The 18,535-nt window shown below is 38.4% G+C and overlaps 1 protein-coding gene across 1 annotated transcript in view; it reads left to right on the top strand.

The window, feature by feature from the left end:
- Positions 1-17,377: 17,377 nt before the first annotated feature.
- ADAMTS3 (ADAM metallopeptidase with thrombospondin type 1 motif 3) overlaps positions 17,378-18,535 on the top strand; it is a 164,529-nt gene continuing 163,371 nt past the window's right edge. The window contains exon 1 of the mRNA XM_065061656.1: positions 17,378-17,562. The gene's annotated coding sequence lies outside the window, so the exon portion shown is untranslated. The remainder of the gene's footprint in view (positions 17,563-18,535) is intronic.

Genomic DNA, 18,535 nt, shown 5'->3' with positions numbered 1-18,535 from the left:
GGTTGTTTTTGTTTTTGTTTTTTGTTTGTTTGTTTTTGTGGGTTGGCAGAGTGTGTGTGTGTTATTTTTGTTTTTGTTCAAGTTCCTCCTCCTCCACTATAGGATGTACAGACCATTCCCCTAATACTGCCAATCGGTTTGAGGAAGATGCTCACTGCTTTTGAGGAAATTTCAATGCTTTGTATTAATTGCGAACAAGCTTTCAAGAAGCAGTTGTAGCAAAGCTTAAAATCACTAGGAGATTAAACTCCCAACGTCCTGTTATTCCTCTTGTAATAGTTGAAGCCTCTTGAAATCTTCTGAGCTCATTTCAGAGCTCCTGTAGAGATTTCTACAGGGGTCTTTGGAGTGGTCTGGCTCTTCTGGAGAAGTCTTCTCCAGGAGGGTAATATTCCTGCTTACTCCTACCTCATTTGTGTCCTATAATTTCTTGGAAAGACTTCTGAAAAAGTGGCAGCTGACTGACTCAGGATGAACTGTACTTCAGTTCCATAACCACCAGCTAGTTGGTTTTTGGGAAATTATTTGAGGAGTAGATGAAGACTTGCCAACAGTGCTGTGTTCTTAGTGAGAAATACTAGATTCTCCAGTAGTCTCCAGCAATGCTGGTGAACATATGAAGCTGTTGAAAAAGCTGTGGGACATGGCAGGAATTTTTTTTTTTTTTTTTATGGGCTGACCTAATTGCATTCAGTGAGTCCCCAGATAGATGTGATGGTTGCTTGCTCTGCCTCCCATAAGGTCTTTAAAGTGCTGAGTTTCATGAAACTTAACTTGTCCACACTATTTGTTGAGATTCTTTGCCAAGCCTCCAAAAGTGAACCTAAAATTGTAAGTCTATTTGCAATTCTTAACAACCTGTCTTCTTTCCTCTGGGTCTTCATACAAAAATTTGACTCCTTGATGTTCCTTCTGTACACAAGGGAAATTGTTAAATGTAAGTACAGACAAATAAAAAGTGAGATACGATAAGGATTGTTTTGAAAACAAATGTTAATTCCAGTTTCTAAACTGTCATCTGACAGACCAGACAGCAGTTCCTCTTGTGTCAACAAGTCTCATTCTTGTGGTCTTTTGACTGACTTTTTGTAGATAGATTTCAAATGCCTGCCATGAACATGAAGTCCTAGAAAACAGTTGAGATTTGCATGCAAGACAGTCTCAGTCATTGTATCTGCCTTCCTCTGCCTCTACAGATTTTTGCTGTCCTCTCTGTGTCTGAGCAGTGTCAATTCTGTAAGTAAGCAAGACAGTAGATGAAAGGATGATGCTTAGTGTTGTTCGATGGAGGCCTTCAGTCCTGTGTAAGACTGTAGAAAGTGTATATTGTCAGGCCTTTATTGCTTTCTAGGAAGAGAATTACACAGTGGCCTCACACCTAATTTCAACTTGCCCTAGGATTAGGGCATCACAAAAGTTTTGTGTAGTGTTAAAATTTCACCATTAACTTTTGTGGAGGAGAGCACACATGGCTTTTCTTTGAACACTAGATGAAAGCCAAAGTAAAAGGCTACTGTTGTAATGATACTTTTTTTTTCTGAAGAGTCCAAGGTTGATCTATAAACCATTTGCACTTACTTATAAGAGCTTGTGCCAGTTGTATGCCCTCTAATTACATTAGCCCAGGAACTGAGGTGTTAGGAACAGCACCAAATATTTCAGGAGGTGCCAAAAGTGATTTCTTCGAAGCATTGATGCATAATTTCAGCCTGTGTTGAAGTCAAGTTGTATTTTAGCAGCAATTCTTTCACTCTCTGCTATAGTGTTATTGAAGTCATGTTCTTTGAACGTGCTAAGTGGAAAATACTGGAGAAATGCCATGTTAAGATTCAAAATGCAAGATGAAAAATATTGGGTTCTTACATCATTGTAAAAATGAGGATATAAAAGACCTACAACAATAACCCAACAATAATTTATTCTCAAATAGTAGAAACAATGACCCAAGTAGTATATATTACTATCACTCCATTAAAGTCAATTAATTTGTCTTGATTTGGAAGAGGGGTGTCAAACTCATTTTCACCAGGGGCCACATCAGCCTCGTGGTTGCCTTCAAAGGGCTGAATGTCATTTTAGGACTGTAAAAACATAGGAGTAGTTACATTTTGACACCCCTGATTTAGACAGAGTGTCCTAACAGAGGTGTCATTACTTCTTGCATTGTTTTATGGAGAAAGGGCTGCCAAAAATGCAATAATGATGGACTTTTTAATCATTTAACTCATATGCATAATTTCAACTCATCAGTCATAATCACATTATTAATCATAGTTCATCAAATTAATTATATGTAAGATAATAGTAACAACAATAAATTTGTAATGTGAATATGACCTTTTTTATTGAACTATGCTGTTGAAAAAACACATTTCTTATAGTAAGGCAAGCTGGACTCAGGAGATGTGCAAAGTATTTTTTCTTAAATAAACCTAGTATAAAAAAAATGTAGAAGAGGTCTTGTCACATGGTTTGAATTTACCTTGCCCATAGCCAGCAACCACAGATTTGATTTGTGATGCAGCAGGTCGCTGGAGACCATAGTGTTTGCATTAAAATACACTTAACTTCATTAAAAGGCAGCATATACAGATAAAATGTGATCAGTTACCAGTTTTAATAGAATTACTGTACAAAAATTGGCAAGAAAACTGCTGCAAGCATTGATGTGTCCTGTTATGCTGTTTCTTCTAACATATTTTCTTAGTTTCTACTATACTTAAATGCAATGTCTATTCTTAATTATTTCCAAATGAAAAAAAAATAAGACATTTTACAGCATTGTAATAAAAACTGCAATGCATAGCAACAGAATTAGTCTGCTTGTTAGAGAAAGGTTTTAAGCAATCAATAAATATAATTATTTTAACTAATTCCATAAAGGAAAAAAGACCAGCATGCTGGAGTCAATTCATAGGCTTATACTTTTCACTGACTTGATTACATTTAGCTTTGGAGGAATATATAACTAATTTTAATAGAAAACACACAAGTAGATATATTTTCATTTGAGAAAATTTTGTAATCAGTTACAAGAGACAAGAACAGATGACCCAAACCAAACATGAAATTCATTATATTTTCCTTGCTTAGCATAGACAGATGCTTTAAACTTAGTCTACAAGCAATACTCTTGCTGTGAAGTGGTGAGGCATGCAGTGGGAGGATAGAAAGAATGAAGTCAAAAGAATTGCCACTTGTAGGAAAGAGATAGGAAAGAGATGGAGAAACTGTAAAGGGTGGGCTTTTTCTCTTCAAAAATGACTGCCAAGTAGTTTCCTGACTTAAACAACTATTCTGAAGGGCCTGAGTGAGACATTTTGGGTATATACTCACCTCAGTGTGGTCTGGGATTTAAGTATAAAGCAAAGCTGTGCTCAGCAAACTAAAAATATAATACTGTGCCTCTTGGATGCTAATGTTTACAAATTGTGTGGGTTCTAATGTATGTAGCACATTTTGTTTGGTTGTTTTTGGTGGTGTTATTGTTGCATTTTCTATCCACTGCCTTGGATTTCCTTTATCTTTTCTATTACAGCATTTGTGTGCCTTCTAATAGTTTTACTTGCACAGACACTGAATTAATCTCAAGATTTACTTGGATTATTTCCCCTTTTACTCATTTCTCTCCTTGAAGCAGTGATGTGAGAATGTCAGCTGCTGTCCTTAAGTCAGAGGCTTTATGTATCCAGAAGGCAAAGCTGGTTTATTTTCTTTTTCATAATCTCCTTTAACATATTGCCAATGTGTCTATCACTTCAATCTGCTGACACTTCCCTACTGCATGTTTCAATTTAGATAATGTGAAGGAAAACAAGGCAAGCAGGCACCACTGATAGTACTGCTTTATCTGTGCAAAACGCTTATGCTCACTCTGAGCTGTCTAAATGTGAAGGTGTTTCTGCCTGGCTTTAAAGTCATCCAAATACCACGCATTTGGAAGACTGATATCCAGTTCAGATTAGGTTTCAATTAAAAGGATGACTAGAGGGACAAAGTCTGAGAGGGGAATAGTAGTAATAGGAGAAGACCACAAAAGAGTTTAGAAGTGGAGAAGAGAGAAGAATGAACAAGCCTAGAAAAAAAGAAGTGGAGTGCAAAGGGAAGAATGTAGGAGCCAATGGAGAGGAAGCACAAGGAAAATCAAAGGCTGCAAGAAAGTAATGGGAAGGGAGAAGCATGGATAGGGAAAATAGTAGAAATTCTAGAAATGGTGCTTATGTATGATTCCTTGTATTATGGTAATTTTATCTTTGTTATTATCACATGTTTCTCCTGATTTAAATCCTCCCTCCTTTCTGTGCTTAGCACGTTAGTCGTTTATTGGTGTTTCTTATTTCATCTGCGTCTTTAGTGGCAGAAACCCTTTGAAATTTTCCCCTGGCTTTCTGTAGGTGCAGGATTAAATCTTCTGAAAGAAAGCAGTAGTGTAAAGAAAGAGTAACAGGCAGGAATTTGCCTCTTGGTAAAAGGAATTCCAATAAGGAGCACTACATTTCAGAATATCATAAAGCCTTCTTTTAAATTGGAATTTCTAATTTTAAACTGCTGAAACTGATGAAGACCTTGGCTGTATCAGCTGATCAGCTCCACAGGGGTCTTTTTCATCCTTTAAGTCTGTGACTTTATTAAATTGTTTCATTCTGAAGGGAAACCTCAGGAAAACTCCTCTTATATATATTTATAGTTAGCTATCATAATATTTTTCCAGAAACCAATTGATGATGATTGCCAGATAACAACAGCAGGAGTATACTTTGTTTTTACAGAGTAATAACTCATTTCAGGAGCAGTTAAAATTTAAGGCTGACAATAGGATTATTATGGCAGAAAAACAGAGGTGTCAGTTCTGTTATGCCTGTCAGACTGGGAATGAAATTCTTTGGTACTAATAGCAATCATGACAGAGTTTTATGTATTAATGGAGACATCATAATTTCCTGTCTCCTCACCCAGCCTTGTCCCTAGATGTGTTTTGATGCTTAGACCACCCAGATTCTGAGACAATTACTGCAGCTGAAGTCTAAATTCAGTTCCAGAGCATGGCCAAGAGGACTACGAGTCACAGAATGAGTCACAAAATAAAATAATAAAAAAACAACACTGAAACTTGAAGAGGCTACTACTGTTCTGTGTTCCTGGGAGTCACCAGGAGAACAGGATTCAAATACTGAAGGAGAATAGGTGAAGGACAGTATAAATCTACAATTTACCTACCTGCTCTGGAAAGGATAAATGCTATATGGGATGCAAATGATTATGTATAAAGTGATCAATGCTTATTTTTTCTTTCTTTCATCCTTTTATAGGCGATGAGAACAGAGATGCCTCATAAGTGTAAGGGCAATGGGCTTTGAACAGATGCTGACTGAACATCTGTGGGATATTTAGGAGCTGACTAAAGCATCATATAATAAAAGGAAATGCTGACTTTAGGTTTTCTAAGGGGCTACATAATTTGATGATTACTAACAATGTCTGTAACATAGTGATGTCAAAGTCGGTTCAATCTCAACTTCAGGGAACGCCTAAGTGATTTCTGAAGTATATGGCTTGAAGGCTGGTGGCCAACTTTGTCTGGCGTATATCAAGCTCAGTTTTGCCAGGAGCCAACATTAGCAGAGGACTAGGAAAATAAGTTATGAAATTCAGTTTGGCAAATTCTGAGTTTGTGTTAACTGAGGGTACAAATTGTTTGATGTAAGTGATTTTGTGTTGTTGGTGGGATGGAAGTTATGGGTGGGATGTGTGGCATGCAGCTGCAACAGGGGAGGCACGAAGATTCATTATCTTGAGAGATAAACCCCTTTGCATGTTATGTTGCAGAATATTTATGTAATGTGTGGGATAGGGAGATTGCTATTGGCATTATCCTGGTATCTGTGCAGACAGAGTCATCTTGTGTCCTTCCCCAACAGAAAATAATGCATTTTCTGGCTTGTGCCTTTCTTGTGGCAAGAAGAATTCTGTGGGACTGTCACTGCTTCTCTTTGTTCTGACTTGATGGAAGGATTGGGACTTTTCTTTTAAAAGAGAAGAAATCATTGCTGGCCACAGAAACAAGAGAAAATCAATGACTGTGTCTTGTGTAAAGAAGTAGGAGCAGCAAAGCTGTCTTGATAGCTCTCTTCAGTGTTAGTCTATAATGCAATATTGTATTGATTGTGTTCTTTTGTCCTGTGAGTGTCTGGAGCTGTCTTCCTTTTGTTTCTGGTAATGTGAAATTATATGAAGATATTGACTTTTAATATTTTCAGTAGGAGTAGTTTGGGAAGTACCAGCTGTCTCTATCTTAATTTTTATATTTCTTGGACTTTTTCATCTTCTCATTTAGATTTTTACTTTCTAGTTATTTCTGCTTTTTCATATTTCTGTTTTGATATTTTTGCTCCCTTTGTTGTTCTCTACTCTTACACTCCCTAGGAAAGTATGACAATTCAGGTATTAATACTGGATGATTTTTAGTACTATAGTTTCAGCTTTTAAACTTGCAGCTTTCCCTTGTTTTCCTAATGTTGATGAATTCTGTGTGAGAACGGTTGCACTGATCTTCTGTATTGATCACAGAGTAAGCGACTATTTAACATAAAAACAGTGGAACTGGGTCTTAACTTTTTTCATTCATCTTCTTATCATAGCTGAACTGGACAAGGTGCTGAGCAAGCGACTCTAGCTGACCTTGCCCTGAGTTGGACCAGAGATCTCCAGAGGTTCCTTCTAGTCTCATTTATGCTGGGTTTTTTGTGGTAATCTACATTTCCACCCAACAAATAGGTAGAAGATGGAGTAAGTGAAGCTTTTAAACTGATTAAGATACTTCTGTCTTCTGAAAACTGATACTAAAAACCATATTCCTCTGCCATGGACCTCCACAAAAGTCAGTATCTGATGCAAGCTTTTCTTTCCAAATACATCCCTCCTTAGCCATGCCTTTCAAGATTTGTTGTCAGTCAAACATTCAGTCAAATTCTTCCCTGAACACTTTTGGTGAACACACAATGTACCTGGAGGAAAACCCACAGTTGTATTGTTTCATCATGGCTCCCCATCATTCTCAGAGAAACATCTTGCTGAAAGAGATGACATTTTGACAGGATGTAAGAAAAGTCTTCATTAGGGCAGTATATACCAGCTTGAAGTTTTTCTCTTTTTCATTGCATTAGTACAGGTTTTTCAGCTTGTTGTTTATAAACAAGTGCTCATTTTTTCTGAAGATTAATAAGATTTCTGTATGGTGTGTTTATTTAAAATATCTTAAGATGTAAGACGTACAGATCCACCTTGAGCCTCCTTAAAAGAACTTACCCCCAAATGGTAAGCCTTCAGAGGCCTATTTTAGTGAGTTATAGCAATTAGAAGCATGAATTCTGTCTAACAGCTCAAACTGCTTCTGTTGACCTGGAATTTTTCCCAAAACCTGCAGAAATTTAACAACCAATATTTATCCAGATAAAACACACTGTCCTGGCCAAACAATTAACATTGTTAATAGGTACTCTGATATCAGGCTTTTTAGAGTGCACAACACCTCTGTCAGCAGCCGAAGCAGCAGTATCATCTTAGTCCAACACTGCTTAGGTTTCTGTAGATATATCATAAGCACAGACTTAAAGTCGTCCTGAACATGCCACTGTCATTCACTTTTGGAAATGCTGATACAGAAGTGTCCTATGGAGCCAGCAGCCATCAAGACCCCACTGTTGTCAATCCTGTATGTGTGCAGGACAAGCATTTCCTGCATGGCTTCCACCTGCCTTCTAAGCAGGACAGAGAGCAGCAAAAGAAAGCTGGTGCAGTGAGGGGAAGTGATGTAACTGAGCTTATACAGAGAAAAAACCCGCATCTTCTAGCAGTGCAGATTCTGCAGTGCTGTCTCTGCTAGCTGCATATTCAGAATAACATTTAAGCAAAATACTTAGGTATTAACAGAAACTGTTTTGGCTTTGAGCCATGTGTATGATGTTTTAGTTATGTATGACTGAAGTCACTTTAATTCTCATTATCATTGTTTGCAGGAAAGATCTGCTTAGCTTTCCAAGGATGAAACAGAGTTCACAGGGTCTCTTCCTCTGAAGACGAATTATTTGTAATATATTCTTTTGGGTGACTCCTTTTTAAGAGAAATAGGCTGGGGATTTCTCCAATTGCTTTTAGGAAAAAAAAAAAAAAAAGTTATTTAAGTATTTAGAGGCATAAAACAGAAGCTGAATTAAATGCATTGAATGCTTATTTTGTCAGGATTATGTGTTGCTCTTCACAGTAATGCAAATGTTTTTTCTACAGGAGAAACCATTCTGTGAAAGTAAGGCAACAGTTTCTAAAGGTACAAACAAATGGCTAGTTAGATTAGCAATGATCAGAAAATGTTTCTGAGGACAGAGTAAAGGCAACAATTTCATTTTCTGTTTGGATGGTAAGAGACAAATTTAATTTTTGTGCTTGGATGGAAGCAAACTCAACTTTCTGTCCCTGGCCTAAGCAGTGGCATGTGGTTTTCTGGTACGTTCAGTGAGATTTCCTGAAGATGTTGTGGCTGTGTTTTCAAGGGCTCAGCAGCTACCAATGGGGCCAGAATTAGGAAGGCACCATGCACAAAACAGCTTCCACTAGGACAGTTCATCTTGGCTTTTCTGACTTTCCCAGGAGGTATGGCCCTTGCTATGTTGCAGACTTCCTCTGAACCTCCAGCTGTAAGATACAATTATTAAATATGTAAAACTTTTCATATTCCTTCAGTGAATCAGCTTCCACAGACACATATTGAGACCTTCGGCCTCATCACTCCTTCTGAAAATACCTTTTTTTCTTTTCTTTCAGAGACGTGAGCAGTGGAAATTTAAAATCATAACTTCATCCATGCTGTGAACCATTCAGGATGATGAAAAGCGTTGAAATGAAGCCCCAAAGCAATCTGTATAGTCATTTTGAACATAGTCTCCCCAGTGTTCCTGGCACAAGGTTTTCAGTGAATGTTCCCAAAGAAAGGAGTCGCTTTGTGTAAACTATCTATCTATTGTCTGCTTTCATTATAAAAGCATCAAATAGCATTTCTTTTTCCATAAAATTCCATAGACTTATCTTGCCAGATGTGGAAATATACAGTTGTGAATCAAACCAGTGATTTTCTTTACAACACTAAAAGCTATGATTCTCAAAGGCCCTTCGCTATTGCTTCCTCCTCAAAATCAGAAGATACTATTACGAGATGATATGTAGACTTAGTCTCCAGCTCTTTCTCAATTTTTTCTGATACTGATAAGCAATTCATAATGGTAATGTGTTACTGGTATTGTGCAGCACTGATTTGGAGTCAGAATGGCCTGGAAAGGTGCCCTGGAAGTGATTCTGATGTACCAGAACTGTGTCCCTGGCTGTATATAGTAGTCTGCTGGCACCTCCTTCTTTGCAAAACTAGCTAGGTTTTGAATCTCTGTTTTATGATGTTTTACATACTGCAAATGTTGATGACATCCATCTGTTGCTTTATTGTGATTCCAAGACCTATAACAAGCTAAACATAAAAGCTGGAAAGGTAACTAATCCTTTTGAAACCAGACACTTACTTGCAAATTCAAGTGACTTTCCATGTAGGATTTTTGAGTACAGCAAATTATCAATGCAAGATTTACCATGGAAGCACATTTATTTTCTAAATAAGGAAGTTATCTTTTACTTCTTTATAAGCCTGATTTACTCATTCTGTGTAGAGTGTCATTGTTTCTTGCTTTTTCTTTGTGTGTTCTCCTGGGGTAGCAATCTGCAAACTACTAATCCTAAAACTCAACTTATTTTCACTGCTGAATTGCTGGAGTCTTCAAGGGACATCTAACTGTTCATAAGGTATGAGTCAATGCATATTTTCTCTTGAATTCACACATTCACATCTGTTTATGCCAGATGAGGATGTTTGGAATCTTGGTCCTTTCTGAAGGAAACAATTTAGCTGGTGCTCTGTCAGCAGACAACTACACAAAACCCAAAGGATTTCTCCTGTTGATCATGTGCATCGGCCTGAAGTGTTGTCTTTTGTTTAAACACAAACTTTTTAAACATCCAAAAAATCAGTTTCTTGCAGTGGGCAACTATAGCAATTACTTGGCCTTTATCAGCCAGTGCTCTCTTGTCAAAGCCCCTGTGGTCTCGTGTCAAAGTTATTTGCACAATGCTTGCTAATTAGTAACTGGTATTTAAATGTTTCCCTGCTATCTTCTGATCCATTGGTGTCAGCAGTCAAGGGGAGGAAAGTAAAAGGGAGAACTGTTGGTACAGAGTTCAGATAAGAGGTATTTTCAGTATTAGCTTGAAGTCAGTCTGTCTTTTGAGTTAGAACAAAGTCTGTTTAGTAACAGATATTTCTATGCACAAAATCCAACAACTAAGTTCTTAAATCCATTGCAAAGTGGATTCAACCAAACTGTCAAGGAGATTGGAGTATTTTTTTGTGGAAAGTAGAGTTCTTTTGTAGAGTTCTTGTTCTAGTATGAACTGATTAATTCCTTTTACTGTGGAAGGTTTCATCTGTATCATTGCGTCCCACTATGGTTTCTTTCTTCGTGACATTCTGCGTGTTTTATTCTTCTACTCTGCAAATATTATTGACTTGAGCTTCACTTTGACTTCATGTAGTAATAAAAATGGCAAGTATGTAAAGTTTTTTTGTGTTAGACAAACATTTTGTCTGAATCTAGGATCAGCTAGAAGAAGCTTTTTGCAGGACACTCCATTAGTTATGTTGCTTTCATTGTACAATTTTTACTAATAAACAATATTGTTTCTGCACAGTATCTATGTTATGGTAAATATTTAACTTTTTCCTTTCTGGGACTAACATTTCCATAAACATGTCTATATCTCTGGTAGCATAGTGACAGACTTGAACAGATTTTTAAATACTTGGGAGCACTATTTTTAAATAATACAGTATATCATGACTGAAAGAGCTTATCATGGAACTGTGAAATGATTGTTCCAGCTTATCTGCATGAGCAGACACCTGATTTCAGTGCAAAATTGTGACAATGCAACACTAATAGTAAAGCAGGAAATAGAAGACTGTCAGAGTGTGGAACTACTGCAGATTTTCTGAACTGTCAGACAGATAGGTGACAGAAATGGTTTCAATGTATGTCATGCTAGGTGGTTTAACCACTGCCTTGGGAAAAGGGATATGGCTACAGATGATCTCTGTAGCTCTTTGTAGCCCTATCTTCTGTCTGTTCTAGGGTCATTGAGACAGTTGCATGTGTGTTTTTGCAGACTGAACACCCATCTTTTCCATTCCCTCTTGTTCATCCTGGATTCTGCCTCTCTCCAAGGTGACTTGGTTCCAGGAATGAACCAGTATCACAGTTTGATTGCAGGGTGACAATAAACCGTGGCAGATGCTTTGCTAACCCCCGCTTTTCCTCCCTCAATCCCCCCTCCCCACTAAGGAAAGGCAATAGGAGGGCAAAGAGAGGCAAAGAGAGAGAGGGCTTGCAAGTTGGAAAAACTTAAAAATGTTTTACTAATGCTACTAATAAAATAGAGAAAGTAAGACAAAATATACAAAACCAACCTTGACATTCCGGCACAGCTCAGCACCAGCTCCGCACTGCAGACCAGGCAGGTGGGAGTCCTGGGTTGGACTCTTCAGCAGACCGGAACTGGATTCAGTCTGTCACTAGGCCTCAGATTTGCGGGGATGTCTGGCAGACTCCTGCCTAATGCTGGCCATAGTCCAAGAGGGATGAGACCCCCGTGATCGCCCACTTTCATATGGTGTTATGACATGGATGGGATGGAATAATTACTTGGTCAGTTTTAGTCACCTGTTCAGTTCACTCCTCCTTGCTTATGGGATGTGCATTCTTATCAGCAACCTTGCACACCATTGTTATGTCTACCAAAACATGTATCCAACTTCAGAAAAGTGCAGTTGCTAAGAAGAACTCCGCTGAAAGAAAAGTTCACTGAAAGAGAAACTGGTCTCATTTTTAACAAAATCAGGACAACCAGTCAGACCTGGAATGCGAAACTTGAACTAAATAAAAAGGTGGACACAATCTCTTCATACCAGTGGAATAACTGCCATTAATTCAGTGGGGTTTAAGTGATGAGAAATTGTGCTCATGAGACCAGAATGCAGTTTGAAAACATTTCAAGTTGAGTGTATTTGAAGTAGCTGTCTTAAAGTCTTTGAGTACATGCCTTTTTACTGTGCAATTGCTTTATACAATTTTGACATGTTAAGGTTAGCTAGGAAAATGCATTTACTGCTTTTTCTCCAAATACTGTTTTATATGTAACCTGTATGCTTGTTAAACCATAAGGAGTTAGTGGAAGGATTTCTTCAATAATATTTCATCCTGGAAATGCTGTCCTAAAAAGTGGTGTCTCTTGAAGAGGCTGAATCTAATGATGTACAGAAACACAGGAAGGAGCAAAGCTGCAGATAAATTTAACAACGTCTATGTTTGAACATAGTATGCTGCCAAGTGGGTTAAATAGCATGATCTTTCAATGAAAAAGCTGCTTGAAGCCCATAATTATAGTGTCTTTGAGAAAGCAAAGTCCATTCATTATAGAGCAAATACTTCATGAACTATGAATCTCTATCTCATGCAAAACTATTTTAGATTAAATCTCTTTCCAGTTTTCATTGTTCAAATAATGATATTTAGCTGAGGTCAGAGTATTGACAGTGCATTCCTATCCCTTGGGTTTATTAACTGGCTTCAGGACCAGACCACAATGTCAAACAGCTCAAGTTGGTTTTCGATTTACTCTGTGTTTTGGCTATTTTAAGCTGTGCTGCTCCTTCCTGCTGCAGTCTAATCAATGTAGCTATTTGGTAAGTGCTTCTCCATTCTGTGACATGCCTTATTTGCTAAAGCTTTGCTTTCTAAACAGAAACATCCACTTAAAATGCAGAGTCTATATTTAAGACTACATTCTTCAAAATGAACTACTTCCCAGTTCTGAGTAGTAAACCACGGTTAAAACAGTAACGGAAAGATGGTGTACTCAGTGAGGATCAAATCTGAGGGCAACATCTGGATTTGTTAGTATGAACAGCCCAAGTATGCTGAAGTGTTGCTTTTAGAGCAAAATTTTCTCCACATCTGGCTTTTTGGTCACCCTGTGTACATGCTTCATGCCATTAACAGTAACAGGACGTCCAGGCAGAGCAGGGTAGTAAGGTAACAGAGCTGAAATCTGTTATGGGATTAGAAAGGACCTTGGCAAATGCAGTTGCCTCTGTATCATAAACAGCATCCTGAAGAAGCCCATGCAATTTCTTTGCTAAGTCGGGCACGCTGCATGAAAAAACAGGTGGTTTACATTTCAGCTATATGAGCCATGTTTCATTGAAAGACCACTTGCTCAAATAAAATATTGTTCTATGTCCTCTGAAATATGTAGAAGTTTAAAAATAATTTCCTCAAGTCATTTCAGTTGGGGGGAGAGAGGCTGTTTTCCTCTGGGAAGTTTTATAATGATGGCCTGTACATCATTGTTCCTCTTGTCATTCCTGCCCGTTCAGAACTCTGCCTTCAGAAGAAACAAGAATGTGGCTGTGGTTCCTTCACTGTTAGTTTCTGTGGCCCTTAAATCACTTAAGCAGTTGGTGTGACCTCTTAGGAGTTGCTTTCCTTTAGATGGTTTGATGCTGCATAAAATTGAAATGTCAGACAGTGATTCTTTTACTGTTGATACCCTCAGTTCTTCCTGACATCTGCATTGTCAGTCCATTGTCAGTAGTCACAGAGAATGAGCTGCCCACACGTTTTTGGAAATCTAACTCAGACTGGATGTAATATCTTTTTATTCAATGGCCTGTGTACATGAACTTCCAATGACTGTTTCAGAGCTGGGCAGGGAATCAAGGGCTTATTTTTCCTACTGATGAGACACCTTTCTGGAGGAACAGGAATTGGAAAACCAGATGGACGTGGAGTGAGATAAGGGCTGCTATGCCAACTACTGAATGACAAATATTGTGCATGAGGACCATCTCTAAGCTTTGCTTCTCATCTCTGTTGGCCTTCTGGTGTATCTTATTCATGTTTCTGGAGGTCAGCAACTAACATGTGGCTATCATTTGTTTTGAAATCAAGGGGCACTATTATTTGATATGCAGCAGTACATACCTTAGCAATTACAGCAGTACTCTGCTGGGCCCCAGCACTGCCTTCTTTGAACCTGACTATGTAACTGAAATTTTCACAGGCAAGTGCTGCAAATCTTTTCCTCTAATTTTGGGTCACAACAAACAAACTTGATCCTGTGGAGGGCAACTGTTTTTGTAGAATTTAAAGGTGTGTTTCACCGCCTACCTCTTATTGAGCTGAAATCTGAAATCACTTACAGAGCCATAGAACAGTTTGGTAAGGCTGCACTGTCATATGTACAACACTGGGGAATTGTGTAGATTTTTCTTCATCCCTGCCCAGACTTTAGACATAGAAAAGGAAGTAATCTATCTCATGCAGGCAAGAGGGGGTGATTTCTTCAAGTCAGCAACCTTTAAACTGAACCTTGTTTGGCTTTCTAGGTAGCACCACTTTGCTGTACTTCTTATGTACAAGCTACATAACCCCTGCTGCAAAGCTACCATATGCTCAACACGTTCAGAGAAATGATTCTGTACTCCTCATACTTCAACCATTTTTTTCCTTGTATTTAGATTGATTTCAAATATATTTTGAGGTGAGCCTAATGATCCTTTACATAATTGCAACACAGTTAAAGTAGTTGCACAGTTTTTAGATATTTGCTTGCATTCCAAAAGTGTTTCTTCTTCTTCCTAGGCCAGGCAGACTAGCAGTGGATGTATTTCTATTTCAGTCACTGATTTCTATTAAGAGACAGCCAGCAAATTGGTTCAAGTCATGGTAACAGTTTTCATTATGTAAATGCAGGTCTGCAGCACTGAATCCACTGATTGGCTGTTCGATGGTTTGCACCTATATAAGGATGGGGATTTTTCTCCTCTGACTGCTCTTGGTTCTGTGCTGGACCACTGTGAGTTTTGGTTCTGAGATGAGGTTAGCATTTACACTGGTTCAGCAAAAGTAGCTCTTGAGGTTCATCTTTTCAAGAATTGGGATTGCCATTGCTGAATTATACCAGCTCAAGGACCAAAGCAAAAAATCTAGGGCTAACTCACTGATTGCATCTGTGATACAGTTTGATTTTGAGTATCATATTTAGAGAAGAATAAAATAGCAGGAGGTGAAGCTATATTTCATTCACTGTTTCATTGTGCATTCCCAAGTTAGTAACTATTGTAAGCCTCTTGTGCTACAGAGCTGAGAAAGCAAACTGATTTTTAGAAATGACGCACACTGGGACGCAGACTGAGATTCACGCACAGACAGAGATCTTTTTCAGGAAGGAGCGCAGAGCCAGGCAGAGCAGAGAGCTGAGCCAGGCTGAGACCCTCTTTATTAGTCATTGACAATTTACAGGATTTCCAGATATGGACCTGGACTAAAATGTAAGATGTTTTTCCAATAATTGTTACTATAAACACACCACACTCATATTATGTTTGTTTCAGTTACATTCTCACTCATTCACAGACCAGGCCCAAGGACATTCATGCATCCCATGCACATGGGGGGTGCTTATCCAGCCTGAGATACCATTCACAAGTTTGGGCTATCACTCTTTACAATTATGAGAAACGTACTTCACCACAATATGTCCAAGGCCATTTATATTTTGCTGTTAGTATTATTTCTTTTACCGTCCAGATGGTCATGTTAGTATTGATTGTCCTGTATCATCCAGGTGGCTGGAACTGCACATCTTGCTTTCCCACAGTGGCTCTTTTGAAGACAAATCTTGTATTGATGGAAGTTTCAAAGTTAGTAAACTTGACAAAGCTAAAGGTCGGTTGTAGTGTTGCATTTCTGTGGCTTCCCCTTTGCTGTGTAGGTGGTGTGATTCTCTATAGGTAAAAGAGGGTTACTGATCCCCATGTAAAATCTAAATTATAATTAGCCAGAAAATAAAAATAGTTTTCGGGTATGTCTCTGACATAACTGTCTCAGGCCCTGCATGGAGATTATATTCTAAGTCTAAAGGGTGTTTTCTGGTAGGAGTTATGTCAGGTACTGTAATGCTACTGTCCATATGATACTTGGGCTGGTACCTGGTTTGAATGATGCTTAGTAGACAGCAATGGATGCCGAGTCAGACTTTGTACAATCATGAAAGGGAATGATCTTGCATCACTTAAATGTACTAGGAGAAGAGCATATCAGGTGTGTACTTTCTGTGATCCATGAGCTACCTCATAAACTGCTTACTACTCTGAGATGGCCTTCTCTGAAAGAATTGTTACTTGTGTAGACAGGACAAAGCATAATTATTCCTGAATGATAAATCTTTTCTGTTGAAGTGTGTCCAATAGGAGATTAAACTTTAAAAGCCCCAGGACTTCCCCAGAGTGCACAAAGTGCGTTGTATCCTAAAAAGATGCAATTGTCTGCTTGCGCTTCATTGTGGCTAAAAACTAATGGAAACATGGTTTGCAGGGTCATGTCCCATTCTTTGTACCTCAACACATGTAACAGTTCACATATTCAGTGCTTTCCAGAAAGCAGAAGTATTATAAGTTAAAAACAGGAAAAAATGAGATGTATGTACTTCTGTGCTATTACTGAGATCAGGAATACGGACTGGTTTTTGAAGGAAGATGACAAATGAGCAGGATGCCTCATTTTGGGGGAGGGTATTCTTGTTGTTAAGGTACCCTAATACTGGGTTTCCCAGTTGATTTGGAGGCCCTGACATGGGCCTTTTTCAAGACATGGTGCAAGTCATCCTTCTCTGTATGTCCATTTTGACTGCGCTAGTAAATTAAGGCTAATATTTTCTACATCCCACATCAATCTCTGTGTGTTGAATCATTTGTTTGTGATGCACAGTTTCTACTGTAATCAGGCCCTGGTTTCTGTTGAAGACATTTGGTACTACTGTAGTATCAACAAAATTAAATACTGTGTGATGGGTCCTAATCCAGAACACTTACGGTAAAACTTTATTAAATATCCTTGTGCAACATGCATTGGAGCTTTGATGTGTTTGTGCCTCTCATAGACTATCTTATTTGTTTACTGAAAGATAATAAAAGATAGGCATTGTTTGAGAATTTTTTATTTATATCTGGTTCATCGTATTATTATAGTATTTCCTCTGTCCCCATGGAGGTGCTACCATTAGTTGCAATAGAGTTATATCAAACTGTAGTAGTTTATACAGACCTTATCTGGAAACATGCGTTTCCTCTCCCTAGAAAACAGAATTCACAGCTTACATTGTTTAGTGACGTTTTCTACAGATATTTTCACTGTTGAACAATTTGTTTCTTGTCTCTGTAGCTTGAGGAAAGGACATCAAGTGAGTCAAAAGCTTCATGTATGTGAAGACTCAAAAAAGTGCTGCCATCAGTGACTCCCAGCAGGGACAGGAAAGGCTTCTATTGTGAATTGCAAAGAAATGGCTCTGCCTGCGTAACGCTGGAGTGGGCTGCAGCAAGAAAGTCACACAAGGGAAGGCATAAGTCAGCAGGTAAGCCTCTCGGTGTCTCATTAATCAGTCCAGACACTTCATGGTTTCTCAGGTTTTGAAGTCTGTGGTGCTCAGAAACACTTCAGCAAGTTCTTGTTGGAACTCTCTGGTTGCTGAACAAAGTAGGGAAGAAAGAGAGAGCGGGAAACAGAGAGAAGAGGGAGTTACTGACTTGGCATGGGGCACTAAAAAGGGAGCCAGGCATCTGACTTCAAGTTTTTTGCCTTGTTCACAGAAACAGGTAACCTGATGTATGAGATTTTTAAGGCATTTGGCAATTTTTGGTGCAGAATTACAGTGAGACATGTCTTTGTCCTTTCTTGTCTTCTTCCAGTTTTAAACAGCTATCCCTGTTAATTAATTAATTAATTCCAAATTAATTAATTCCAGCCACTACTGCTACTATTTGTCACTGCGCTCTTGTTACATTCTATCTATGGTTATGTATGCCCTGAATAATTGAGTGCCTTTAAGGGCACAATTTGCAGAAGCAGCCACATCACCTCCCCACTTGAAATTAGGTACTTGGAATAATCTTCACTTGGGTGAGAAGTAAAGAATACTAAGCTGCTTTGGATAATAAAGTTAGGTTCCAATTTTTAGGTTTTTTTGTTTGGCTTTGTTTTTTTGGGGGTTTTGTTGTTGTTGGTTGGTTGGTTGGTTTTGTTTGTTTGTTTGTTTTTAAAGAAAGTACTGGCCAAAGATCTTTGTCTGTTCATTTCAGTGGGAAATTTTGAGGTGCTTAGCACTAGCAAACCGACCTATTTATTTATGTATGCTTTACACATGGACTTTTGGTTCACGTAAGTCAACAGTTGTCCTCATAAGTTTGTATGCATCCCTTCATAAGATGGATGTAAGCCAGAAAACATTAGCCTTGGGCCAGATCTTCCCAAAGGATGCCTGCCTTGATTCAGGTCTTGTTGTGTGACAGCAGTGTAAATCAGGAACATTAATCTTCAGAAAGAAGGCC

This window comes from Columba livia, chromosome 4 (genome assembly GCF_036013475.1).
Source record: "Columba livia isolate bColLiv1 breed racing homer chromosome 4, bColLiv1.pat.W.v2, whole genome shotgun sequence".
Lineage (NCBI taxonomy): Eukaryota > Metazoa > Chordata > Aves > Columbiformes > Columbidae > Columba > Columba livia.
Note: the sequence above shows the minus strand (reverse complement) of the source record. Positions and strands in the feature narration are given on the sequence as shown.